This window comes from Drosophila biarmipes, unplaced genomic scaffold (genome assembly GCF_025231255.1).
Source record: "Drosophila biarmipes strain raj3 unplaced genomic scaffold, RU_DBia_V1.1 ptg000017l, whole genome shotgun sequence".
Classification (NCBI taxonomy): domain Eukaryota; kingdom Metazoa; phylum Arthropoda; class Insecta; order Diptera; family Drosophilidae; genus Drosophila; species Drosophila biarmipes.
Window position 1 is genome coordinate 655,766 of NW_026114535.1, and position 27,789 is coordinate 683,554.

The 27,789-nt window shown below is 34.9% G+C and overlaps 1 long non-coding RNA gene across 13 annotated transcripts in view; it reads right to left on the reverse strand.

The window, feature by feature from the left end:
- The window catches only part of LOC122817994 (uncharacterized), a 271,976-nt gene that overhangs the window by 220,581 nt on the left and 23,606 nt on the right, over window positions 1-27,789 (reverse strand). The gene's annotated exons all lie outside the window — the stretch shown is intronic.

Genomic DNA, 27,789 nt, shown 5'->3' on the forward strand with positions numbered 1-27,789 from the left:
TTCGAAAGCTCCAAAGCTATAATTTGTTTCACATTATTTCCCACCAACTATTCGATCGTTCCTATGACTGCTATATGATATAGTCGTCCGATTTTAATAAAATTTTTATTCGAAATTCAGAACTAATTAAAAAATGTTATTTTCAAGCTTATAAGGTTATATGTTAAAAAACACAAAAAATATCACTTGTAATTCATGTTTTCCTACTAATTTTCCGATCGTTCTTATGGCAGCTATATGATATAGTCATCCGATTTTGATAAAATTTAATTCAAAGTTCAAAACCCAATAAAAAATGTTATTTCCAAGCGTAGGAGGATATATGCTAAAAACACCGAAGATATAATTTTTCAATATTATTTTACCACTAATTTTCCGATTGTTCCCATGGGAGATATATAATATAGTCGTCCAAATTTGGTAAAATTTAATTCGAAATTCAGAACTAATTTAAAAATGTTATATTCAAGCTTAGAAAGGTAGATGTTAAAAAACACCAAAGATATAATTTTTTTTTAATTTTTTCCCCGATAGTTCCTATGGGAGCTATAAGATATAGTTGTCCGATCCGGCTGGTTCCGACTTATATACTACCTGCAATAGAAAGAAAACTTTTTGGAAAGTTTCAGCCCGATAGCTTTAAAACAAAATTCTATTAAAGATTAAAAACTTTTAAGATTACATATTTAAATGTGTATCAAGTCACATACGAGTATAATAACCAAAAAAAAAAAACACAATACAGTTAGAAGGTGTCGCTTTTTAGCCTATAAGAAGAATATGATTAAGCGAGAAATTGTAAATGAGTTGAACGGTCCATCTCGAAAAAACTTTCAACGAAAGCGAGGTATTACAAAGGGTATGAATGATCTGCGGCAAGCAGATATGGTATTGCGAACATGATTTGTTATACATTGATATTAATTTTCTGGCTCCGTTCTGGTTGCATAGTTGCACAGAAGACGCATGCGCACGTTGCTGATGTTAAGAGAGGATTAAAAAATGTAAAGTGTTCACCATAGTTTGTAGTTTTCAGATCATGTTCACCTTGATTCATAAACAAAGTTTTTGTTTTTAGAAAGTAATGAATGTGCTGACCGATTTTCTATCCTTTAAATTGCTCGATGAATTGGTAAATTTCTTCATGAAATTTTTTTTTTCAATCTTGTTTTATTGTAGCTCCTTACACATCTAGCCACAACTTTAAAATACTGTATATAAAATTATTTTCTTGTTTTGATGCTGCACTTAAAAAATGTCAAAATATTGTAAGCATTGTTTAGATCACAAACCCCGCCTTTAAGATGTGTTTGACAATTTGGAAACCGGTTTACATTAAACCTGTTTAATGAGAGACAGCCCACTTCCTCGATATTGACAAGCTGACGATTCCCAAAATCGCTTCTTTTGAAAACCCTTACAAAAAATCAGTTTTCCGTTTGTAAATCTTTGAGTTTGTGGAAAACTATTTTCTCCATCATTCTATAAAATGTTTTGATGTTTATTGGTTAACCAAATTGCAGTTTTTCTGGATTTTGTATTTAACAAAGTAAAATCATATGGTGGTTCTATTAAAAAACTACTATTCAAGCTAAGATCTTTTTCGAATACAATTCCAATTTATTATTTAATTTTTTATTTTTTTATTATATATATATTATATTTTATTTTTTTATTATGAAAGAAACCTGGGACAACAACCGAAACAGTTTCTTTCTTCATTTTCTTAACTTTAAACAACTCGTTGTACATGTCTGTTTAATGGGTTATATTCTACTCAACGATCATGTATAAGGAGACAATAAGCTTTAGTATTTTCATGACTTAGTGTCCTGAGTTCTATTGAAATTCTCACATCAATAGGACCATTTTTCTCTGATTCGTTTTGATATGAAAGATCAACCACAACAATGGGGGCTTCAATTTAAATACATTTGGGATTAAAAATGGTTGTGACTCTCGATTATAGTAACTAAATTCAAATCTTGTATAAATTTCATAAAGGTGGGCATACTGATTCTTACTAAAATCGACATTCAGATTATCATATGAACATGACTCAGAATTTAAAAGAACTTTCAAGTTTGATAAAATATTTGTGATAAGTTCTTCATTTTATTTAAATACAATTATAGAAAATCGTGGTTTTTCGCTGTTAACTGACAAGCTGTGTTGGCTGCCATGCCATATGAATCCCAACTCCGGAATGCAATTGGTAGTTTTACACCACTTTTAATAATATCGTCATCTTAATTTTTGCAAAATCACAAGAAGTTACATGGGGGATTTTCCACGTTATATTCGTCATCATCAACACAAGTTCGTGCTTACAATTTAACAAAACTTTTTTATAATCCTCAGCAAATCCCAGAAATATTTTTAATGGTACAGAAGAGTTGAAGTGGGGTCCCGTAGAAATTTCATCTTCACTGCTCCATCCAAAAATTAATAGATTTTGACTTTGAAGATTATCCAGAGATATAAAATGTTTTAGGGTGGTAGTCATGCCAACAAATCGTGTTCTATCAATCTCACATCCTTTTATTTCGTTCTTAATTTTATCCAAAAAGTAAACCATACAATTATTAAAAAAAAGTGGTAACATTATCATTATCCATTCGGTGAATCTTTCCTAATAATTCCTTGAAAATTAAGGTAACTTTCGTGATGAAGCACGTACAAGTCTTGATTTTGGATAGGAATTGGGATTTCATCGTTTGGTTTAAATGTTTGATTATACAATGAATAAATATGAAACTCTTTCTTCGAAATACTCTCATCTGAGTAAACCTTTTCTCGAACATTTAAAATTTCGTTCATTGTTTTCCTTTTCACTTTTTATATTATACTCGAAGCTTCAATCCTAACGACTTAAAAAAAAAATTTATTTTTCAAAGTGAGTGCCTTCTTTTTACTGATGGTCCTCTTTCTATAGCTTTACAATTAGTAATGCTTATCTGAGGACTAAGGTTACGTCTTTTATAATAAATACTCATTCTATCACCCGAATGTGCATCCGAATCGAAACGTTTTCACCACGTAAATTCCGTAAATTCACCGTTTTTGTCAACAATGCGTATAGACGTACGTATTACTTCATCATAGTTTATTGGTAATTAAATTAGGTTATGTGGTGTCACTGTCATTTTACACCCAAGTGGAACATTAATGCTAAACTCATGTAACGTATGATTCGGTGTATTATCAACATATGAACCGCTGATTATATTACATATATATATCCAAACGAATTGTATTAATTTTTAATATGTTCAAAGTCTGATCTGATCGATAGGTTTTAGTAGGATGCGGTTCTAGTACTTTTTAATGGAGGCCAAACAATTGTCTAACCGACCATTCCTTATTAAAGAAAACTGACTATCGTAAGGTAGTTATTTCAATTTAACGTGTATTATTATTACTTTGAATTTAATATGTTTTTTCAAGGTTATAGTCTTCTGGCTTATTGTAAATGAAATCGGTGATGTATGATCCAATTAAATTATTTTCTTCGTCAATATTTGGAATCGCATTATACATATTAAACCCAATAAGAGCGCATTCATATTGCCAATTCAATTCGATAGGTGAAAAAAAGTTTGTATTTATAATGGAACTATTTCCATTCAAAGATAATGTAAGTGATCTAGACATATTGAAATCTATTGATAATCTGTGGGATTGTTGGTATCTAACCCAGCTTTTATTGATATCACTCCTTAAATCATAATAAATAGATCAAATTCTGTACCTCCCATTATCCATTTCATCATCCTTGTTAATCAAGAGGAATCCGTACTTATCCTCCCAACACTTAAAAAAATTTTTTACAAATGTTTCATAATTCATATGAGCTTTAATATGATCACGATATATATGCCGCATATTTAAATCATCTTGTTTAAACATTATAATAAAGTTGGCATTGTCACGAATCAAATGTTTCGGTGTATGACTATATGTTTGACATAAATAAAAAGAGTCGATGTTTTTATGTCGACCCATACAAAAATAAGATCTTATGTTGTCTTGTTTTTCACAAGCTACGTCATCGAATATCATAATAGAATTTATTTTTGTCTTCACTGGGGTCTAGTACACCGTCATTATGGGAGAATCCATTCCCAATCCCATTCCTTTTATCTGCTTAATTAATTTCTCCAAGTACTCATATTAAGGTTGATATAAACTTTTTGAAAATATATAAACATTTTCGAATTTGTGCCTCGCTTTTCTACTTTCTTACGTAATTAAAATTTGGGGGGTTGAAAATCAATGTGTGGGTATGTGTACGTGTGAGCTCCATATGGTATAAAAAGTGGAACCTCACAGTCTTAGTCTTTACTTCACATCGATCGTCATCTAATAAACAAGAACATGGATTATTCTTAACGATAGACTAAAACAGCTGGCAAATGTTGACATATAAACAGATACAGTACTGATACAGTACAGATACAGTACAGCTACAGTACAGCTACAGTACAGCTACAGTACAGCTACAGTACAGCTACAGTACAGCTACAGTACAGCTACAGTACAGCTACAGTACAGCTACAGTACAGCTACAGTACAGCTACAGTACAGCTACAGTACAGCTACAGTACAGCTACAGTACAGCTACAGTACAGCTACAGTACAGCTACAGTAAAGCTACAGTACAGCTACAGAATTTAGAAAAAATTTAAATTCATTCCCTGTAAAGTTTGTAAAATATACTACGATGAATATTTTGTCTCAGTTAACCAAATCTGGGTTCGCATTGAAACGAAAATTCGAAGTCGGAAATCAGACTAATTTACAATTGGAGAAACTTTTAAACCCATTACCGAACCCTTACATGAACTTGTTAAGAATAATAAAAAACAAAAGACATCTAATGTAAAAGACAGTATAAAAGTAAATCGTGAATTAAATAAATATACAAAATACGATGATGATGAGAAAGAGTTGGACGATTTATACTTTACAACTAATGAGAAAGACCTCCAATCTAATCGAAACTTAATTTACCGAAGGTCTTCCGAATTCTTTTCACAGACGAATATTGAGAAAGATGTAGAAAAAGAGAAAAAGGAGACGGAACAAATTGAAGAAGAAGGGGCAACACCTTCACCAATGTATACAGATGAGGTCGATATGGGTCCGGACGCAGATCTAGAAGATAAAAGCACTAGGTATAATTATGAGTTTTATATCAGTAATTTGACCAGAGGAAATGTGTTGGATAAAGCTTATGGACCTAAAAAAAGTGAAACAATTCATTAACGTTGGGAAATAAATAACTAAAAATTAAAGATGATAAAATAACATTTTCTAGTGAATGAGTTGTGATCTGGCTCCTGGTCTGTACTCTATAATTTTTCTTAGTAAACCTGACCACTATGATGACCATGATTTAAAGATGTATTAGAAACGAATTTACATAGAGTAAGCTTTAATCCTAATTACCGAATTAAGGCTACACGAGCATACACCCTTCGGAAGCCAAATCCAAACTATGTATACTGGAATGCTGTTAATGAGTTATTTGAACGATTAGAAATGTTGGTGGCATCGAAAGCAGCGGGTAAGACTAGTCACAATAATGAAATTTTTCTATACAAGAGGAGTTGCGTGAGGAAAGGATTATATTTAAATGGGTATAAATAGCAAGTGCACAAACGTTTGGGAGAAGATTTAAGAAAAATTATAACTCAAAATATTAATCGTCGACTCTCAAAAATTTCAAGCTTAGAAAATAAAATTGAATTGTATAATAAGAGGGCAGATAGCGCCGACCAAATTTTTGCTAAGACTCTAGAAAAGATTAGAAGCATCTCGAAAAAACTTTCAACGAAGGCGAGTCATTACAAGGGATATAAATGAGCAAGCAGGTTTGGTTGAAATGGGAGCCTTTTCAAAATCAAACGATGGCTACAAATACTTGTTGACTATTATACACACATTTTCAAAATTTGGTCTGGGTGAGGCATTGCGTGAGGCATTGAGTGCTAATGATGTTTCTCAAGCCATGGAAAGAATATTTAAATCGGGTCATGGAACACCAAAAAACCTGCAAACTGATGATGGTACTGAATTCTTTAATTCGAAATTTAAATTATTAATGAAAAGTTATAGGATAAATCATTTTTCAACCTTCAGTAAATGGAAAATATAAGTGAATTGATATGTATAAGCAATTAATTAAATAAATATAAAATTTGAGTGCATAGAACAATTAAAATAAGTCAAAGTTATGTAAATTCTTCCAATGAAAAACAAATATTACAAACGTTCTATAATCACTTACATAAATAATAAATATTTGTTCACAGTAAATTCCGTAAAGGGGACGACGTTCGTATTAGTAAATATAACCATGTTTTTGAGAAAGGGTACACGCCATACTATACAACTGAAATCTTTAAAATTAGAAAGGTGAACAATATCTACCCTGAAACATACTTACTGGAAGTTTTAGATGGTCCGATTCAGGGCGTATTTTATAAAGAGGAACTAAAAAAACACGATTCCCCCATACATACCTATTTGAAAAAAGTTGTAAGGCGAAAAGGAAATAAAGTCTTAGTTAACTGGCTGGGGTTTTCAAAGACTAACTGGATAAATAAGGAAGACTTTTGTAACATTATAACAAGTGATTTATTTAATTTCATTTTTTTATATTTTCAGCTTATCTTATACTTAGTTTAATGATATTTTTGTACAATCTTTACTTGAATTAATTTTAAAATAAATATTTACAAACTTAAAATATTTTTTATTTAAATAAAAAAATAACCGATTGATTTATAAAATAGTTCCTTTTCAGTGTGTTCTTTTTGCAACTTAAGGTTATCTAGTGATTCTCCATCGATAACATAATTGTTATGTATCATCTCACCTAAGCAAAATGAATTAGTTTAACATTTTGTAAAATATTTTTTTTATTAGGTCTCTGATGTTTTATTTATGTCGTACCATGATCTTCATTACTTAACTCAAAAAATTGTGTTTCTTTAAAATTACGTTTTCTTTTGTTATCTTTGCCAAAAAGAACTTTTTATTAACTTTAACTGTAGTTATTTAGTGTGCTTTTGATCTAAACATTGTTCTATTGCCATAACTCACTCTCTCTCTTTGCTTTATTGTGTCAAGATTCAACTTGATATATTCTATTTTAATAAACCTTTGAACATTACGAATTCTGTCATGAGCTTACCGTTAAGCTCATCTTAAAAAAAACCTAAACTTTCGTCTTTCTTTCGTCTGAATAATAGTCCGATGTATCAAATTTGTCTTCAAGATCATTACGAATATCATTATAAAAATCCTCAGTTTTTATTGTATACATAAATGAATCAGTATCCATATAATTCAATAGTAACTTTTTCTGAAACTTTGGCTCATATATTGATAATGAAAATCATACATTTTCGCCATTTCGATAAGTCTAATACTGCAAATCCTAAATACATGGGGTAAATAGAACGGACAATATTTTCATTTGAGTTGCATAGATATTTTTATTATTTTAGTTGCACCATGAAAATTCGATTTTGAAATTAATGTTTTGGCACAATGTGCTTATCGACCAGTCTTGTTGCTATCCGGAGCTTCCCAAGTACTAACAAGGTTGACATCGACTCTGCGCTGAGGGTCCCCATTGTTTTTCCGTAAACAGAGTTATTCATCAACTTAAAAAAATCTATTTGAAATTTATTTTTTTCCATTTTGCCTATGAAACGTATTTAAATCAATATAATTTTTCAACCAAGGCCTTTGTAAGAACTGGACTCCTCTATGGATCTTTTTCAGTACTAAACCATTCTGTATACATTGTTGAAAATTCCGTTATTTTTCTTCTTTCCTAGGTCAGCAATTCATTTTTTACCTTATCCTCTTTTGAGGCCAGACAATTTGATGAACAAAATGGACGATCATTATGAAGATCATGTAAACGGTACGGGTATATTAGGTCCACTTCCAAAAAATAACCATATTTACCATCAATTGGAATATTATGAATATAAAAATTTTCTATGTCTCTGTTCGACATCCACTTAAAGTCTTTATATGGTAAAAGTTGTGACATTGCCCAACCATACAAGTTATTCGCACCCACATAGATTAAAAATGAAGACTCCTTCGAGGAGACGTAATCTGACAAATATTTATTATTTGCTTTTGTGTATCTATGACAACATTGGACTAAAACACCTCGAATGCTTTTTTGAATAAATGAATACATATATATATCTGTCAGCAATTCAAGTTGAATATTTGTGGTTTTCAACATTGCCTCCCAAGAAAGACCTGGTGTCGTAAAGTACTGAGCTGGGTCAAGTATACTAATTTTCAAAAATGTCTGTTAAAAGGAATACATACCTACAGTATACACATAAAGTTTTCAAATATAATTCTAATTCTTTTAGAGTTGAACATGAGAAATGTGACCAAACCTTATGAGCATGATAATAATCTTCCTGAGAGCATTCCCATTCCGTTAAATTACTATAGAATGCTCTTCTTGGTGGAAGGAAAGTTTCTTCAAGTCTATTAACGGAATGTAAATATTCATACGGAAATATACCCATCTTGCGCATTTTTTGAAATTCTTTATCATTAGTGAAAAATTACTTCACATTATTCATTTGATCGTCAATTAAATTAGATGCTTATGTTTCAAATCTTGAAGGTTCTTGAAAAGTTCCACCAAAACATGCTATTTTTTTCGAAACAGAAATAGTTTTCCTTATTAATTGGTATTACTGAAATTTCACCGGGAATTTTTCCCTAGATATGGAATAAATAAATGACAGTCGTATATCGAAAAATTATGAAAAAATACTGGTATGAATTTGTTTACTTTGTAATCCAAGTTAAATTTAAAGTGAGCTGCACCCCTTAAGTTACCTGTAAAATGACAGTGGATTTAACCCTATCAGTCCCTAAAACTTGGCAAATAGAACAATTCAACGAATTGCCAAATATTTTTTAATCGTCTAAAGTCATTCTTATAGGAACTATTTTATTTAAGTATTCCATACTCCAATTTTGTAAGATTTTCGATTAATGAATTTACAAAATTGGTTCCTGAATTTATTCCTGTTTCTAAAAAAAAATGTTTCTAGCCTAGAATCAAAAATACACTTTATATAAAAGGCGTATGATATTGAAATATGTTTTTTGGTTCCAGAATGCATTCAAAATCCGCGAAGACAACTAATAGAACTTGAAGCTGATGTTGAACTTGTGTAAATTCCAGAGTAGTATTTTGGGGCTCCGGCATCTTTGAGACCTTCCTACTGCATAGCGTCTTGTGTTTCAATGCAGCTTCCTCAGGTCCAGAGAAATTTAAACAAAAATTGCAGAGAATTTGCCCTCTTCTGATTTCCTTTTTATGCAGTCATTAGTCTTTGATAGGAAATATAAATAAATTATTTAATTGTTTAAAAGCGACAAACAAATTATTAGAGGAATTTACCTTGAAATGTTTTTAATGTACATATAATGTCCATCTGAAGACGTTTTTCTACTTCCGGTTGAAAAAGTGGTCCAATTATTTCCTTCGTGTCTTCATTATATTCGAAAACGTTTAAGCTCATTTGAGCATTCTTTTTTAGAAAATGTTTTATACATTTTATTTCGAGGGGGAATGTCAACCCTATGAAATCTAAACTTATTTCATCACTTAAACGAATTATTTCGAGAAGATCTTTGTGGATTTCTTACAAAGAAGGCTGATATCAAGGCGCATTTAAAACAATAGTGATCATTTTCATTACATACGTTGACTATCACCTTTTTTGTTAAAAGGAAACGAGGTGGTGGTATGAATGATGAACGAGCCATCGGTGTACAATGATTTACATTCATTTCCAAGCGAATTAATTAAGATTAAGATAATTAAGAGACCATCCACTATCTCTCTCTTGAAATTCTTGAGTTTTTGAAATTATTTCCCTGGTATGTTTATGAAAGATACATTCTAAATCGGAATCTTTATTCATGATCGACATTTTACTATGAAAGGTTTTCATTTCAATCTGTTCAGATTCGTCTTTAAAAAGAATATACTCTGCAGACAGTTCAAAGTTTACTTTTTTTGATGTATAACTTTCTAATAAGATACTGAGATAAGGTAGCAATGACAATCCAGCTTCACCCAAGAAATTTTCAGGTAGGATCAAGTCCTACATACATTTAATGCAATATTTTTCGGCCTGAATCATTCCGAAGTTTTCTTGACTCTTCCGTCAAGGGGTTGAATTTTATTTCGCTTATGCGACTCTGAGCGGACATGGTTTGACCACCTATTTTTTTGCACATCACACTTGCAGGATTGACAAAACTGATTTTGGGTATTAATTTTTTGATTTTATTTAATTATTTTTTACGATCACTTTTTCACTTTAACTTGCAGCAGACTAACCCACTTCAATACTATTTTTAGAAGACTAACTATTGTCCTCGGTCACTTATAGTGTTTGAAGTGGGCGTGTACGTTAATATTGAAAATCAGAAGTGAATATTTAGAATTTTGTAAATTTAAAAACGATATAGATAGTTCTAGCAGGGCATATAGACTACTCATTTGCTTAGAAGAGATAAGAAGTATTGATTTTGAAAAATATTTGATACAAGTGTAACCAATAGGACAGAAGGTTGGTTAGAAGAGAGCGCGCATACTTAGCTTGAAGGTGGGAAAGGAAAGATAATTTTTTATACACACCGTCATACTCAGGTAGCCAATAGGGGACAGTTCGGAAAAAAATCATTTTGATTCCAAAGATATTCATATGTACAGCTTGAGGTAAAAGAAGAATACGAAAACCTATGTAAAATTTTCTTTATAAATTGTGTAAGAATAATTGACATCATGCATTCACTTAAATAAATAACTTTTTAAACGAATTCGACGGAATTAAGTTTAATGCACACTATGTACGTCTTAAGTTTATACAATCAAAACTCTTTGAATGTAATGGAGATAATAATAAAAACTTGTGACCATTTATTTGGAGTTTAAATTACAGGTATACTTGTGCATTGTACCCTTCTGGGAAAGTGTCAGATATACATAGGTAGTTAGTGTGCGGCATAAGGTCAGTGGCGCGTGTCCCTTTTATTGCGGCCCAGTGATCTACTCAATGAGCGTGCCCCTCGGACTTGTGCGTGTGTCCCTTTCATTACGGTCAGGTAATAGAAAAGGGCCCTTGTTCGGGTCTCCGACTCTGGCTAATATCTTTATGACCCTTTGTTGAAAGCAGAGAATCTTTGACAACTTATCAGTAAAACGTTTTAGGGCGGAAACGAAAATATGGTTTCCAAAATATTTCCCACATCGGAGAATCATTTTATTTTATTTATTTTTTATTTTATTGGGGTTCTTTTGAATTCTAAACTTGTCTTGCAATCATAGAAAACATTATTCCCAAACATGATTGGTCATGTTTCTCTGAGATATTTAATATGCTAATTGTGCCAGATACTGTCCTATTTCAATCAAATTTAATTCAAAATTCAAAACCAATTAAAAAATGGGCTTTCCAATCTAAGAAGGTGATATGTTAAAGAACAGCGAAGTTATAATTTTTTAAAAATTTTTCCCCGATGGTTCCTATGGGAGCTATACGATATAGTTGTCCGATCCGGCTGGTTCCGACTTATGTACTAGCTGCAATAGAAAGAAGACTTTTGTTAAAGTTTCAGCCCGATACCGTTAAAACTGAGAGACTAGCTTGCGTAGAAACGGAGACCGACTCGTCTAGTATATATACTTTATGGGGTCGGAAACGTCCCCTTCACTGCGTTGCAAACATCTGACTGAAATCAATATACCCTCTGCAAGGGTATAAAAATTAGTCGAGTGCCTCGACTAGCAGATAGCCGTTACTCAGCTTGAGGGAGCAAATTTAAAATGGAGATATATAAGCGGCAAAGAAATATTGCAAAGCGCTACCCACCGGCTATTTTAGTATATGTTATGTGGGCGGAAGACAGTTTTAAGCCTTTTTTGCGGTTTGGGTCAATCGAAAGGTTTTGATAAGGCAAATAAATGTTGGCAACAAAATTGGTGCAGGAAGTCCAGGAATCTGCATGTCAAGTCTGAATATTTAAGCTCTTATAGTTTCCGAGATTTTAGCGTTCATACGGACGGAAAAGGCTAGATCGACTCGGCTAGTGATCCTTATCAAGAATATGTATACTTCATGGGGTCGGATGGCTCAACTTGTAGGGCGTCTGCCTCTGTTGCGAGAGGTCCCTGGTTCGGATACCCGCAAGGACCAAAACACTTCAAATCAAAAGTTTTTGAGCAACTTTAAAAATAGTTTTGTATTGATTATTATATCAGATTTATTTATTGGAAAAGAAAAATAAATTAATTGTGTTTCGGACAGGAAATCCCGAGAATAGTTTCAGGACGCGCACATATTGATTTTATTTTGTGGCAAAACATTTTGATACTATGTACTGATACTAGTATTTATGATACTAGTTTAGGCAGACAATTACTTAAAATTAAGGTCAAAAATGCTAACATTTTAGGCCAAAGATGATCACAATTTAGGACATTAGTGACCTAAAATGTTAGGTCATGGAATTCTACATTTTAGGCCATACATGGACTTAGCTCCAATTTTACCTAAATTCTAGGCCTTTTTTTGCATTTTCGGTCCTTTTTTCTGGGTGTACTATATCCTACCGTTAATTTTCGGCAAATTCGGATTCATATACGAATGAAAAATGAATATGAGACCGAATCTTACCATTTATGTAGTCAATTTTTAGTTTTCTAATAATCGGAAAGCTCTTAGCCTACAATGCTTCTACTGGAACGACCAGCAAGGTTATAGAAACGTCAGTTTTCTGAAGATAGTTTCCTTCCTTGGTTTCAATATATTTTATAAAATGGGAATTCAATTCGCTTTTGCTGCAATACTCATATATAAGGCTTGGTAATAGAATTAAATTACATTTTGCGGTATATTTAAAAATTTTTTATAGTTTAAGTTGAAGAAAAACTTATAAATTCACCCATTTTAATTTATTAATGAATTAATGAAGAAGATGAATTAATTATTTATTATATTACTGTTTCATATTTTTAACCATGTAAGTAAGGAATACAATGCTTTTATTACTGAAGAGAAGTGGGTTGCCCTTTGTACCGCTTAATATCTTCCAAATCGTAATTTTTTTTGACCAAAAGTGTTATGAATGAATATTTTGGTAATCTTAAGGGCTATAAGAATAAGGAATTAAAAGAAATCGTTTGATTCTATTTTAAACAAATTTTCAAAAAGTGGCTTAAAAAAACTTTTTTTATAGCTCTTAATCTATTATCTTTAGATAACTTCACTATACAAAGAGTATTTAGCAAATTAAATGATCATTTTAGGGACATACGGCACGTCTCCATAGCATTAGTTGTTTTACAATTATACAATTTTAAATCCAACTATTTTTTTTTTCTGCCAAGCTAGCGGGTTTTTCAAAAGTCGTAAAACAAACATTTTCCATATCGATCTACTTTATACACATATAAATGCATACAAACCCATAAACAAAGGCACAAACATTTTCATTTTGGGAATAATAAAAAAATCTTGTTTTTGGAATTACTTTTGAACGAGACATCAGATTTAAAAAGATGAGGTGTCATTCGACGCGTATTCCCAGTATAAATGAAATTAGGGGCATTTATTCCCACCGTATCGAGCAGATCCAATTTTCTAAATTTTTCCCATGCAACAAAGTATGATCATTCATGAAAACGACCATGCAAACACTAGATCAAAACCAGAACATGGTGTTACAGCTACTTGCAGCTAAGCAGCCCAAATATTAGATTGCAAATCTACGAATAACAATGTGGAAAGCCAATGGCGTTTCACGGCACAACCCTGAAGTAACACAGTTCCTGAATGATAATCATATCGAAATTATGCCTGGTAGAGACGCATCTCACAAAAAAATACGGCTTTTAAATAAGAGGCTACACTTTTTACCGAACAGATCAACCAGATTGTAAAGCCAACCAGCGTCCTAATCAGGGAACGCATCAATCACCAATTTCACCAAAGGTTTGCAACTAATTATTTGCAAGCCATGTCTATCAAAGTGCAGTCAGGCAACGGAAACCTCATAATAACCGCTGTCTACTGCCCCACTCGCCAGTGGGAATAGCCTTCTTCAAAGCACACAAACTATAGATCACTCCCTCTGGCTGACGTCGCACAGAACCAACTGCCTAAAATATGAAAAGTTTTTAAGCTCACACATCAAATTACCCCTCACTTCAACATCGAAGCGGACGTCGACTGATCTACCAATGCTCTTGAAGAAATATTTTTAAAGGCAGCCAATATCTCAACACCCCATGGCAGGGATGTGCAAGCCAACCACTTCAAAACTAATCTGAAAATTAAACGGCTAGTCCTAGGCGCCTGAATCGCCGTCATGAAAACAACTCCTTAAGGAAGCCACTCGCACACTAAATCGAGTTCTAAAGCTCTAAAATGCACAGCGTTGGAACTTTCAGAAACTGTTTCTAGCCTAGAATCAAAAATACACTTTATATAAAAGGCGTATGATATTGAAATATGTTCTTTGGTTCCAGAATGCATTCAAAATCCGCGTAGACAACTAATAGAACTTGAAGCTGATGTTGAACTTGTGTAAATTCCAGAGTAGTATTTTGGGGCTCCGGCATCTTTGAGACCTTCCTACTGCACAGCGTCTTGTGTTTCAATGCAGCTTCCTCAGGTCCAGAGAAATTTAAACAAAAATTGCAGAGAATTTGCCCTCTTCTGATTTCCTTTTTATGCAGTCATTAGTCTTTGATAGGAAATATAAATAAATTATTTAATTGTTTAAAAGCGACAAACAAATTATTAGAGGAATTTACCTTGAAATGTTTTTAATGTACATATAATGTCCATCTGAAGACGTTTTTCTACTTCCGGTTGAAAAAGTGGTCCAATTATTTCCTTCGTGTCTTCATTATATTCGAAAACGTTTAAGCTCATTTGAGCATTCTTTTTTAGAAAATGTTTTATACATTTTATTTCGAGGGGGAATGTCAACCCTATGAATTCTAAACTTATTTCATCACTTAAACGAATTATTTCGAGAAGATCTTTGTGGATTTCTTACAAAGAAGGCTGATATCAAGGCGCATTTAAAACAATAGTGATCATTTTCATTACATACGTTGACTATCGCCTTTTTTGTTAAAAGGAAACGAGGTGGTGGTATGAATGATGAACGAGCCATCGGTGTACAATGATTTACATTCATTTCCAAGCGAATTAATTAAGATTAAGATAATTAAGAGACCATCCACTATCTCTCTCTTGAAATTCTTGAGTTTTTGAAATTATTTCCCTGGTATGTTTATGAAAGATACATTCTAAATCGGAATCTTTATTCATGATCGACATTTTACTATGAAAGGTTTTCATTTCAATCTGTTCAGATTCGTCTTTAAAAAGAATATACTCTGCAGACAGTTCAAAGTTTACTTTTTTTGATGTATAACTTTCTAATAAGATACTGAGATAAGGTAGCAATGACAATCCAGCTTCACCCAAGAAATTTTCAGGTAGGATCAAGTCCTACATACATGTAATGCAATATTTTTCGGCCTGAATCATTCCGAAGTTTTCTTGACTCTTCCGTCAAGGGGTTGAATTTTATTTCGCTTATGCGACTCTGAGCGGACATGGTTTGATCACTTATAGTGTTTGAAGTGGGCGTGTACGATAATATTGAAAATCAGAAGTGAATATTTAGAATTTTGTAAATTTAAAAACGATATAGATAGTTCTAGCAGGGCATATAGACTACTCATTTGCTTAGAAGAGATAAGAAGTATTGATTTTGAAAAATATTTGATACAAGTGTAACCAATAGGACAGAAGGTTGGTTAGAAGAGAGCGCGCATACTTAGCTTGAAGGTGGGAAAGGAAAGATAATTTTTTATACACACCGTCATACTCAGGTAACCAATAGGGGACAGTTCGGAAAAAAATCATTTTGATTCCAAAGATATTCATATGTACAGCTTGAGGTAAAAGAAGAATACGAAAACCTATGTAAAATTTTCTTTATAAATTGTGTAAGAATAATTGACATCATGCATTCACTTAAATAAATAACTAACTAACAAGGGCCCATGTTCGGGTCTCCGACTCTGGCTAATATCTTTATGACCCTTTGTTGAAAGCAGAGAATCTTTGACAACTTATCAGTAAAACGTTTTAGGGCGGAAACGAAAATATGGTTTCCAAAATATTTCCCACATCGGAGAATCATTTTATTTTATTTATTTTTTATTTTATTGGGGTTCTTTTGAATTCTAAACTTGTCTTGCAATCATAGAAAACATTATTCCCAAACATGATTGGTCATGTTTCTCTGAGATATTTAATATGCTAATTGTGCCAGATACTGTCCTATTTCAATCAAATTTAATTCAAAATTCAAAACCAATTAAAAAATGGGCTTTCCAATCTAAGAAGGTGATATGTTAAAGAACAGCGAAGTTATAATTTTTTAAAAATTTTTCCCCGATAGTTCCTATGGGAGCTATACGATATAGCTGTCCGATCCGGCTGGTTCCGACTTATGTACTAGCTGCAATAGAAAGAAGACTTTTGTTAAAGTTTAAGCCCGATACCGTTAAAACTGAGAGACTAGCTTGCGTAGAAACGGAGACCGACTCGTCTAGTATATATACTTTATGGGGTCGGAAACGTCCCCTTCACTGCGTTGCAAACATCTGACTGAAATCAATATACCCTCTGCAAGGGTATAAAAATTAGTCGAGTGCCTCGACTAGCAGATAGCCGTTACTCAGCTTGAGGGAGCAAATTTAAAATGGAGATATATAAGCGGCAAAGAAATATTGCAAAGCGCTACCCACCGGCTATTTTAGTATATGTTATGTGGGCGGAAGACAGTTTTAAGCCTTTTTTGCGGTTTGGGTCAATCGAAAGGTTTTGATAAGGCAAATAAATGTTGGCAACAAAATTGGTGCAGGAAGTCCAGGAATCTGCATGTCAAGTCTGAATATTTAAGCTCTTATAGTTTCCGAGATTTTAGCGTTCATACGGACGGAAAAGGCTAGATCGACTCGGCTAGTGATCCTTATCAAGAATATGTATACTTCATGGGGTCGGATGGCTCAACTTGTAGGGCGTCTGCCTCTGTTGCGAGAGGTCCCTGGTTCGGATACCCGCAAGGACCAAAACACTTCAAATCAAAAGTTTTTGAGCAACTTTAAAAATAGTTTTGTATTGATTATTATATCAGATTTATTTATTGGAAAAGAAAAATAAATTAATTGTGTTTCGGACAGGAAATCCCGAGAATAGTTTCAGGACGCGCACATATTGATTTTATTTTGTGGCAAAACATTTTGATACTATGTACTGATACTAGTATTTATGATACTAGTTTAGGCAGACAATTACTTAAAATTAAGGTCAAAAATGCTAACATTTTAGGCCAAAGATGATCACAATTTAGGACATTAGTGACCTAAAATGTTAGGTCATGGAATTCTACATTTTAGGCCATACATGGACTTAGCTCCAATTTTACCTAAATTCTAGGCCTTTTTTTGCATTTTCGGTCCTTTTTTCTGGGTGTACTATATCCTACCGTTAATTTTCGGCAAATTCGGATTCATATACGAATGAAAAATGAATATGAGACCGAATCTTACCATTTATGTAGTCAATTTTTAGTTTTCTAATAATCGGAAAGCTCTTAGCCTACAATGCTTCTACTGGAACGACCAGCAAGGTTATAGAAACGTCAGTTTTCTGAAGATAGTTTCCTTCCTTGGTTTCAATATATTTTATAAAATGGGAATTCAATTCGCTTTTGCTGCAATACTCATATATAAGGCTTGGTAATAGAATTAAATTACATTTTGCGGTATATTTAAAAATTTTTTATAGTTTAAGTTGAAGAAAAACTTATAAATTCACCCATTTTAATTTATTAATGAATTAATGAAGAAGATGAATTAATTATTTATTATATTACTGTTTCATATTTTTAACCATGTAAGTAAGGAATACAATGCTTTTATTACTGAAGAGAAGTGGGTTGCCCTTTGTACCGCTTAATATCTTCCAAATCGTAATTTTTTTTGACCAAAAGTGTTATGAATGAATATTTTGGTAATCTTAAGGGCTATAAGAATAAGGAATTAAAAGAAATCGTTTGATTCTATTTTAAACAAATTTTCAAAAAGTGGCTTAAAAAAACTTTTTTTATAGCTCTTAATCTATTATCTTTAGATAACTTCACTATACAAAGAGTATTTAGCAAATTAAATGATCATTTTAGGGACATACGGCACGTCTCCATAGCATTAGTTGTTTTACAATTATACAATTTTAAATCCAACTATTTTTTTTTCTGCCAAGCTAGCGGGTTTTTCAAAAGTCGTAAAACAAACATTTTCCATATCGATCTACTTTATACACATATAAATGCATACAAACCCATAAACAAAGGCACAAACATTTTCATTTTGGGAATAATAAAAAAATCTTGTTTTTGGAATTACTTTTGAACGAGACATCAGATTTAAAAAGATGAGGTGTCATTCGACGCGTATTCCCAGTATAAATGAAATTAGGGGCATTTATCCCCACCGTATCGAGCAGATCCAATTTTCTAAATTTTTCCCATGCAACAAAGTATGATCATTCATGAAAACGACCATGCAAACACTAGATCAAAACCAGAACATGGTGTTACAGCTACTTGCAGCTAAGCAGCCCAAATATTAGATTGCAAATCTACGAATAACAATGTGGAAAGCCAATGGCGTTTCACGGCACAACCCTGAAGTAACACAGTTCCTGAATGATAATCATATCGAAATTATGCCTGGTAGAGACGCATCTCACAAAAAAATACGGCTTTTAAATAAGAGGCTACACTTTTTACCGAACAGATCAACCAGATTGTAAAGCCAACCAGCGTCCTAATCAGGGAACGCATCAATCACCAATTTCACCAAAGGTTTGCAACTAATTATTTGCAAGCCATGTCTATCTACCAAAGGTTTGCAACTAATTATTTGCAAGCCATGTCTATCAAAGTGCAGTCAGGCAACGGAAACCTCATAATAACCGCTGTCTACTGCCCCACTCGCCAGTGGGAATAGCCTTCTTCAAAGCACACAAACTATAGATCACTCCCTCTGGCTGACGTCGCACAGAACCAACTGCCTAAAATATGAAAAGTTTTTAAGCTCACACATCAAATTACCCCTCACTTCAACATCGAAGCGGACGTCGACTGATCTACCAATGCTCTTGAAGAAATATTTTTAAAGGCAGCCAATATCTCAACACCCCATGGCAGGGATGTGCAAGCCAACCACTTCAAAACTAATCTGAAAATTAAACGGCTAGTCCTAGGCGCCTGAATCGCCGTCATGAAAACAACTCCTTAAGGAAGCCACTCGCACACTAAATCGAGTTCTAAAGCTCTAAAATGCACAGCGTTGGAACTTTCAGAAACTTTCGGCAACTAGTACCAAACATCGTCTGTGAAGGGCTCACCCAAATCTCAGCTCTCCAATCGAAACGGTCACTCCGATAAGAAATTTATCTGGCAGCTGGGGCCGCAGAGACGAAGATAGAGAGCCAAAAATTTTGCTTCACATGTCAGAAGCGTCTTCCAGCCGAGCCCTGTCACTGGTTTATTTGTCCTACCACAAATCGAATCTGAATCTATTTCCCTACCACCATTGTTTTAGCCAAAGGCGATTGCGAAAGTCATTGGGGATCTGAAACCGAAAAAGGCACCTGCAGGGACCAAATAACCCCAAAAATGTTAATTAAACTTCCAAACAATGCAAAATAGCGTAAGCTCTTCAATTAGATCATAAGTATCGGTTGCTAACCGAAAAAATGGAAAAATGTATTATCATTTTTATACCGAAGCCCGGAGAATACCACACAATTTCGTCATCCTACAAACCATTAAGCTTATTATCGTGACTGTCTAAGTTATTCTAAAAATTCCTCCTAACTCGCAAAATACCATGTCTAGAAGCACATAATGTTATCCCTGCTCATTAGTTTAGCTTTCGTCAAAACCGTAGTTGAATCGAACAAGTTAACAGAATAACATTAGAAATACTCACAGCCTTTGAACATCGGAAATACTGCAGCGTAATATTCCTCGATGTATCTCAAGCCTTCGATCGAGTATGGCTAGATGGCCACACTTACCTGATTACACTCACAAGCTTCTTGAGTCGTATCTATACAACAGAACCTTCGCAGTAATGTGCAATGCAACAACATCTGACGACTGCATTATCAAAGCTGGAGTCCCGCAAGTAAGCGCACTTGGCCCTACTCTGTTCCTCCTATACACAGCGGATATTCCCAGGAACTAGCAGCTTACAACATCTACGTTCGCTGACGACATCGCAATTTTAAGTCGCTCGAGGTTCCCAGACCGAGCTACAGAACAGCTAGCAAACTACAAAGCGTCCTACAATGAAAAACTCTTTGTGCACCCCGAATGCCTCGCAAGACGCTTGACTTGGGTTTCCAGCCGATACCGTCTGCAACGCAACGACCTGCCAAGCCAGCAATACCTTTCGGGCCCCTTTAGCACAATATCAGTCATATGACTGTTAGAGTAATTAGTTAAAAAAAAATAGCAGTATATAATGAAAAGAGCTTATATGCTGTACACGGTGTAATCTGAACTAAATTTGAATATTATTTGGTAATAATTTTTAAATTAATTGTTCGATTTCCATTATTTTCGGCACTTGGATGAATACACAATTACATTTAAAATTTTCTAAAAATATTCAAAAACATACTCATACGTTTTTTAAAAAAGCATTTCCGGAAACATGTTGAAAATGCATTTTTTAAATTTTAGATTAATTTCTTTTAAATATTTTATTTTTGTAAAGTTGAATGATGATGATAATACATCTTTACTTTCAAAATTAATATTATCATGGGCAATCAAAGTCTTATTATCCGTTCTAAAATTTGAGTCTGGTGAAGTTCTTTGAATTTATTTCAGTTTACACTTTACACAACCGACAGTACTTTCGAACTTTACTCAATAAATTTTGGAATGAATTTTTGTTTTATACATTAGAACATCAAATTCTGATTATCCGTTTTTTTTAGGTGACTTCCACGACGATAAGAGAACTTGTCTCTTAAAAATTAATCCGGTTAATCCGTTTGTGGGCGTTAAGGTGGGCGTGACACATTTTTTAGGTCAGTCGATAGGTATTGATGAGACAAACACATTTCAGTTAAAATTTTGTTTCTACCATAAAAACTGTAAAACTGGCGCTACAGATCTTCGCGGATTGTGGGCGTTAGCGTGGGCGTGGCACCCCGCTAAAACAAACTTGCTCTGCGCAGGAATCAGCATGCCAAGTTTCGCTGTTGTAGCTTTTCCAAAATCTCAAAGTTCATACAGACAGACAGACAGACGACAGACGGGCATGGCTAGATCGACTCGGCTAGTGATCGTGATCAAGAATATATATACTTTATGGGGTCGGAAACGCTTCCTACTGCCTATTACATACTTTCCGACGAATCTAGTACACCCTTTTACTTATAATTGATTTTAAAATGTGTCTCGACTATAAGATACGTCCTCCACCCGACTCTCTACCATTACTTTTCGCCACTTTTAAATATTCAATTAGCCTTATCAGAATTGGATAATTGAAATTGGTATTGAGTTGATTGGAGGGACGGACATACTTCTGTTTCCGGCATCGTCAGTAAAAAAAACAGACATAAAATAGGCATTTACTAATGAATTTTTGTTTAAAATTATTGATCTTTATATGGTTGAACGTGTTTATTTTGGGCAAATATGGTTGGCGCGGAAAGTTCAAAAAACAAATAAAAGAAGGACAAAAACCAGATTAACTAAAACTGCATAAAATGTGTTAGGATTTTAGTTTTCTAAGATAGAAGTTGAGGAACACATTAAATGATATGGGGTGTTAAAATTATTGTATAAGAACGCGAAAAGGCTTGTGTAGACAACATTTTGATGTTCTTCATAGCAAGTTAATAGAACAGTAGTTACGAGTTATTTTAAAAGGAAATTTAAAGATTAGGCTTCTTACCAAATCAAAGGAGTCTATCTCCACTGATAAGATTCCAAGTACCAAGTATAAATCAACGATTTACTAGAGCAGAAAATTTATTTTTTTTTGGATCCCATTGCAAACTACGTTATTCCAAAGGAAGAAATTCTTTCTGTACGATCCTGTGGACTCCAAGCCAAAGAACACAATTCTAATTTGGGACGGAAGAGGATGGTAAATAATAATTTGAACGTTTTTAAACCGAAGAACATTTAACCTTTATTTAGAGTAGAGGGTATGTGGGAGTCAAATATAAGTTTCGGATTTAGAAAAACAACTTAATTTAAGTATATTCTATAATACATGTTCTGAAGGGAATATCTTATTCAAAATGGCGTACAATTATAGAAAGTCGTAACGTTCCATTTAAGATGGTTTATATTCAAAGGTTAGTCAACTAGTCTACCTTCGCACCCTTTTTGTGGAATAAATAAAAAATATTTACAGGTAGTAGAAAAAATAAATTATGAGATAGACAAGCGAAAAAGTTTAAGAATGGGCTTACAAATGGTTCAAGCGGACAGCTTAAGCTTAAGGGAGTCCAGTTAACCGTGAGAATAGATTTGAGTTATAGTTTTGAAATAACTTCAATACTCATGCAATTAAAAAAAATTTTCCAATTATTTTGAGAAATCATGTTGTTAAGTCGCCGGGGAGACAAATTGTTAAATGAACACAAGACCCAATTTTATGTTTAGTGAATTACGTATAAAGCTTAGCTGCTGTATTGATAATTCTAACAGACCGTCAACGAAATCATGGATACATAAAATTTTAGAGACAAGTCAGTCAGTGGAAGGAGACCACAAAATGTCAGGGAGATTGAAACCACCCAAAATTGTCGAGAGTTGTCTATCGAAAAGATGAAAAAGAACAGTTTTTCTGCAGACAAATTGAGCTTTTAAGTGATTAAGTCGAGTCCAGATTATAAGATCATCTTACACAAATAGAAAAAAAAATTAAAATATTAAAAAAAAATCGAAAAGAAAGTTTATCACCAACGAATTTTGTATCATTGGGAGTAAGAAGCCCATTCTTTCTTTTCGATGTAAAGGTAGAGGTCGAACGCTGTGGTCGAGTGCCTCGACTGTCAAATTTAAAGATCAAAAGAAAAAAGGAGATATATAAGAAACAAAGCGATATTGTAAAACACCACCGGTCATATATATGGTAATGTAGACATATTGACATATTAAAGCGACAAGCGGCAATTACCCATAGTTATTTTTAAGAATAATGCATATATACATTTTCTATCATGAAAACTGTGGCCGTAACAGTTTTGGGTTTGTGGGCGTTAAAGGGACCAATAAATTTTAGTTAGTTTTATTCCTAGCAATAAAACTGCTGGCGCTACAGTCTTTCTCGAATTTTTGTCATTAGAGTGGGCGTGGCACCCTGCTGAGATAAACTTGCGCTGCGCAAGAAACGCAGGAATCGGCATCGTCTCCTATAGCTTTTTTAGTTTCAAAGATCTCAGCGACTATACGGACAGACGGACATGGCTAGATCGGGCCTTTTTTATTGGGGGTTAAAATTTATAAAATTAAAGTGTAAAAAAATGTTACTTATTAGTGTTTGCTCAGGGAGCAGGAGTGGATTTAGTTAAAACATTGCTTAGCCCTAATATGTGTATATTCGTGCGGTAATTCCAATACCTTTTCTATTCAACAAATTTACCAACTTTCTTTTTATACCCTTGCAGAGGGTATAATGATTTAAGTCAGAAGTTTGCAACGCACTGAAGGAGACGTTTCCGACCCCATAAAGTATATATATTCTTGATCGGCGTCATTTGACGAGTCGATCTAGTCATGTCCGTCTGTCCGTCCGTCTTTCCGTCTGTCTGTCCGTTTCTACGCAAACTAGTCATTAATCAGTTTTAAAGCTATCAGGCTGAAACTTTCCCAAAAGTCTTCTTTCTATTGGAGGTAGTATATAAGTCGAAGCCAGCCGGATCGGACAACTATATCTTATAGCTCCTATAGGAACTATCGGGGAAAAAATTGTAACCAACTGATTTGTTTGCTTTCTGCTCGCTACGGTATCTGTACGGATAGCTCAGTAGATTGTGTGTGTTCGTCCCACCAAATTTATATAAACGTGACCGCCCAGTAGTTCAGTGAGAAAGCACAGAATTCACGGGTTCGTAGTGGGTTATTTCGGGTATAACTGCAGTCGGCTTTATAACTTGCTTGTCCTCGGTGTCTCCGATGGTACGGGTTGTCTCAGTGTTCTCTCGCCTCGTTAAAACTGTGTTCCAGTTTTGTAGCTATCTGAAGATCCTTGTCCGCTGCTTGTTCCTGACTCGTTGACTCGGCAACTGCTCGCAACGATTCAGGCTCGCTACGGGGTCAGCCGTGAGGGCTTAGGGAAGCGTCACCGTTCTTAGACTAGGGTGAACAGACTGACGAGTTCTCCAGGATCACTCCTTTCGACACACGACCGCCTGTCTCTTGCTCTGTCCCGGGGTCCCACTGGGGTTTCCACTCACATCGTGCGGACAGTCATGGCGAAACGCCAGGAAGCTGCCACGCTCTCCACTTTGCTTCTACGCCTTGTGTAAACGAACGTTCCACCCTAGCCTAACCCTTTCGCTTACTGTCCGTGCCGGTCCTATGTGCTCGATCCTCCTTGCGTGGTGGCTGTTGCGGTGTGGTGTCCTGCTTGTTGATGGCAGTTTCCTGCGAACTGCTCCTGACTTGGTGGCTGTATGTAGCTTGACTTCTGTGTTGGGTTCGTGGGCATACGCCGACCCGGGACTCCCGTCCCTTCTGGCTCGTTACTCTCGGGGTTCTGTCGCGCCGCTCCGGGACTTCTCTCCCTTCTGGCTCGTTACTCTCGGGGTTCGGTCGCACCACTCCGGGACTTCACAAGTCGGAACCGTAGGCTCTCCTGGAAAAATTCCACTCGAGACCGTACCGGTCGACCGCTCTCCCTTCTGGCTGATCGCGCCAGACCTGCTCAACTCCACATGGTGCACGGGGCTCACGCCGGGACACGCCAAAGTAGTGCTTGGGGCGAGGTACACTGGGGCTAGAGAGGCTTACCCCCGAGCTCACGATTTCTTGTCGCCGGCCTTCACTGCCGTGTGGTGCCCCTTTAGACCTCAGCCACCTTCTACACTTGAAAATAACTTTTTTTTAATGGTTTTGAATTTGTAGTAACATTTTGTCAAAATCAGATGACTCTATCATAGGAACGATAAACGATAACGAACGAAAAATTGGTGGGAAAATAATATGAAACAAATTATAGCTTCGGTGGTTTTGGACATATAACCTCCACCTCTTGGAAATAACATTTTTTAATAAATTTGATCAAAATCTGACAACTATATCATATAGCTGCCATAGGAACGATCGGAAAAATGGTGGGAAAACAAAATAATAGCTTTGGGGCCTTTTTGACAAATTATCATATAATAATGGGAATATAATTTTTTATAAATTTTAAGAATTTCGAATTCAATTTATTAAAAATCCAACTAAAAAATGGTCTGAAAAAAGAATGTAAAAATTTTTTTTAATATCACTGAAGTCAGCAATAGTCCTTAAAAATTTCACATGGTGTTTATAAAGTTGATTATTTCTTATAACTGCAAGGGTATACAAACTTCAGCTTGCCGAAGTTAACTTCCTTTCATTTTTTAGATCTTATTCACATAAAATATTGGTATTTAGACTTAGTAATTTAAACAATCTAGTACTTTGTTGTAGTTTTAGTATAATCGTTGCTTTTCGACCTGTTAATGAGCTGTGCTACGCCCCTGCTCGCTGCTTTCGTTAGTCGGAACGAACAAACAATCTTTACAAATGAAATTAAATAAACAAACATCGCCCGAGTTAACTTTTGAAGCTACTGGAGTGCAATTTACAATTTCCCGACGTACCCAGCCAAAGACTATATTTCGTAGGGTTGGTTCTTCCCTAAGCAAGTCGATAAAGAACTCAGCGCCGATCAGCATATCGACCCGTTGAGGATAGCAGAAGTTAGGGTCTGCTAGGAAGATACCATTTGGAATCCACTGAAGAGCGATGCAGTTACTTCTGGGCAATACCCTGAGAGCGAAGGTAGAATTGTGCAATGAACTACCTATTCGAAGGAGTTCAGCCGGGACCCAATAGTCGTCTGAACTGCAAAGTTAGCTGTACACGCGCAATTCCCAAAACCGAAAAATGTCATCTTGTTCGATCGCTGCCGAAAATGTAATTGTTCACTAGGCGCTGTACAAGAATAAATAATAGGCGGTTGAATCTGGTTGCCGATTTATTGTTAGAAAGAGACACGTTTGATGAGTGCCAAAATCAAGTGGAAGAAGAGCTAGAGTTGCGGTAGGTCAGTTGATAAGCCACGCGTTTTGCAACTCTAGAAAAAAGTAATTGCGACGCAGAACTTTCAATTACAATCAAAGGAGAAGCTAATTTGTGAATGTGTGCAGATCAACGACTCGTACCCGTTGCCATCTAGTGACGTAGATTGTGGATAGATTTATCTGGAGTAGGCAATAAAGGTGAACCAATAAAAAATTGGGCTGACGACAAAGCAGCTTCATCATTTGGGTCATCCGATGCTGGCGCGATGGGGCGGAAATTTAAAATCGCTTCCCAGAGGCCGCCGAAATAAAGAGCTTTGGAAGAATGAAGCAGAACGAAAATCACTTGCAAGTGCTGTTCGACTCCAGAAGGTTGATGACTTCTGGCTCCAGTAATGCATTTTGGAACTCTTTTATTTTGTTGACAGCTCCAACAAAGTTTTTTCATTGTCATAGTAGATGCGTTGCCGCAATCCACGCCGGGCAATGAACCTTCGAATGCAGGACCAAAAAGCATTAGTGGGTAGCTCAGAAACTAGTTCGATGTGGGTAGCTTCTTCGCCAAATAAAACAAAGATTCGAGGTCAGGAAGGGGCCTCAGTGGTCAACTCCTGACACCAGACGCGGTCTGGTGGGAAAATTTCCCATGATTTGTGATATGGGGAGTGGAAGCAGTGAGTGCATTCTCGTAGCACTTTATGCATAAGAGGTCTACCGTTGATTAACCAAACCTACTCGCGAAGGAACGAAAGCGAGACCCTCGCTCCTGCATGTAAATTGGAACAATGAATGAATTTAACGTAAAATCTGGTAAATCGATGTTGCCTAAAGATCAGTTCGTCATTCTGTGGCTGCGAGAGGGTATTCTAGTGGCTGCAAAAGGGTATTCTAGTTTGTTCAAATCGAATCAGGAAAAGAGAAAAGGAGCTGCTCAGTTACCGTAGGTCACCTTATTCAGCTGATATGCCTGTAGAATGTCAGTACCGTCCCCTCTCCGGAGAATAAGCCGAAATGAAAGAAGTAAGTATTTTTTCGGTTAGTGTTTGATGTGGTATTTGGTAATTCTCTTTTGGAAGGATCCAAAAATGTAAAACGAATTCTAGAGAAGGCTGATCCAGAACGAAATTGGATTTGTACCGCTCAGGCTCAGTAGAAAACATCGTACTTCCCCTAATTACCCAATCAAAACTCATAATAATAAGCGTGGGCATATTTGTACTCATCGTGCTCTTGCCAAATCGAATGGCTTCGAAGAATCCTTCAATTCCGTTAGAATATAGGATTAGTTAAGACAATCCCGTCT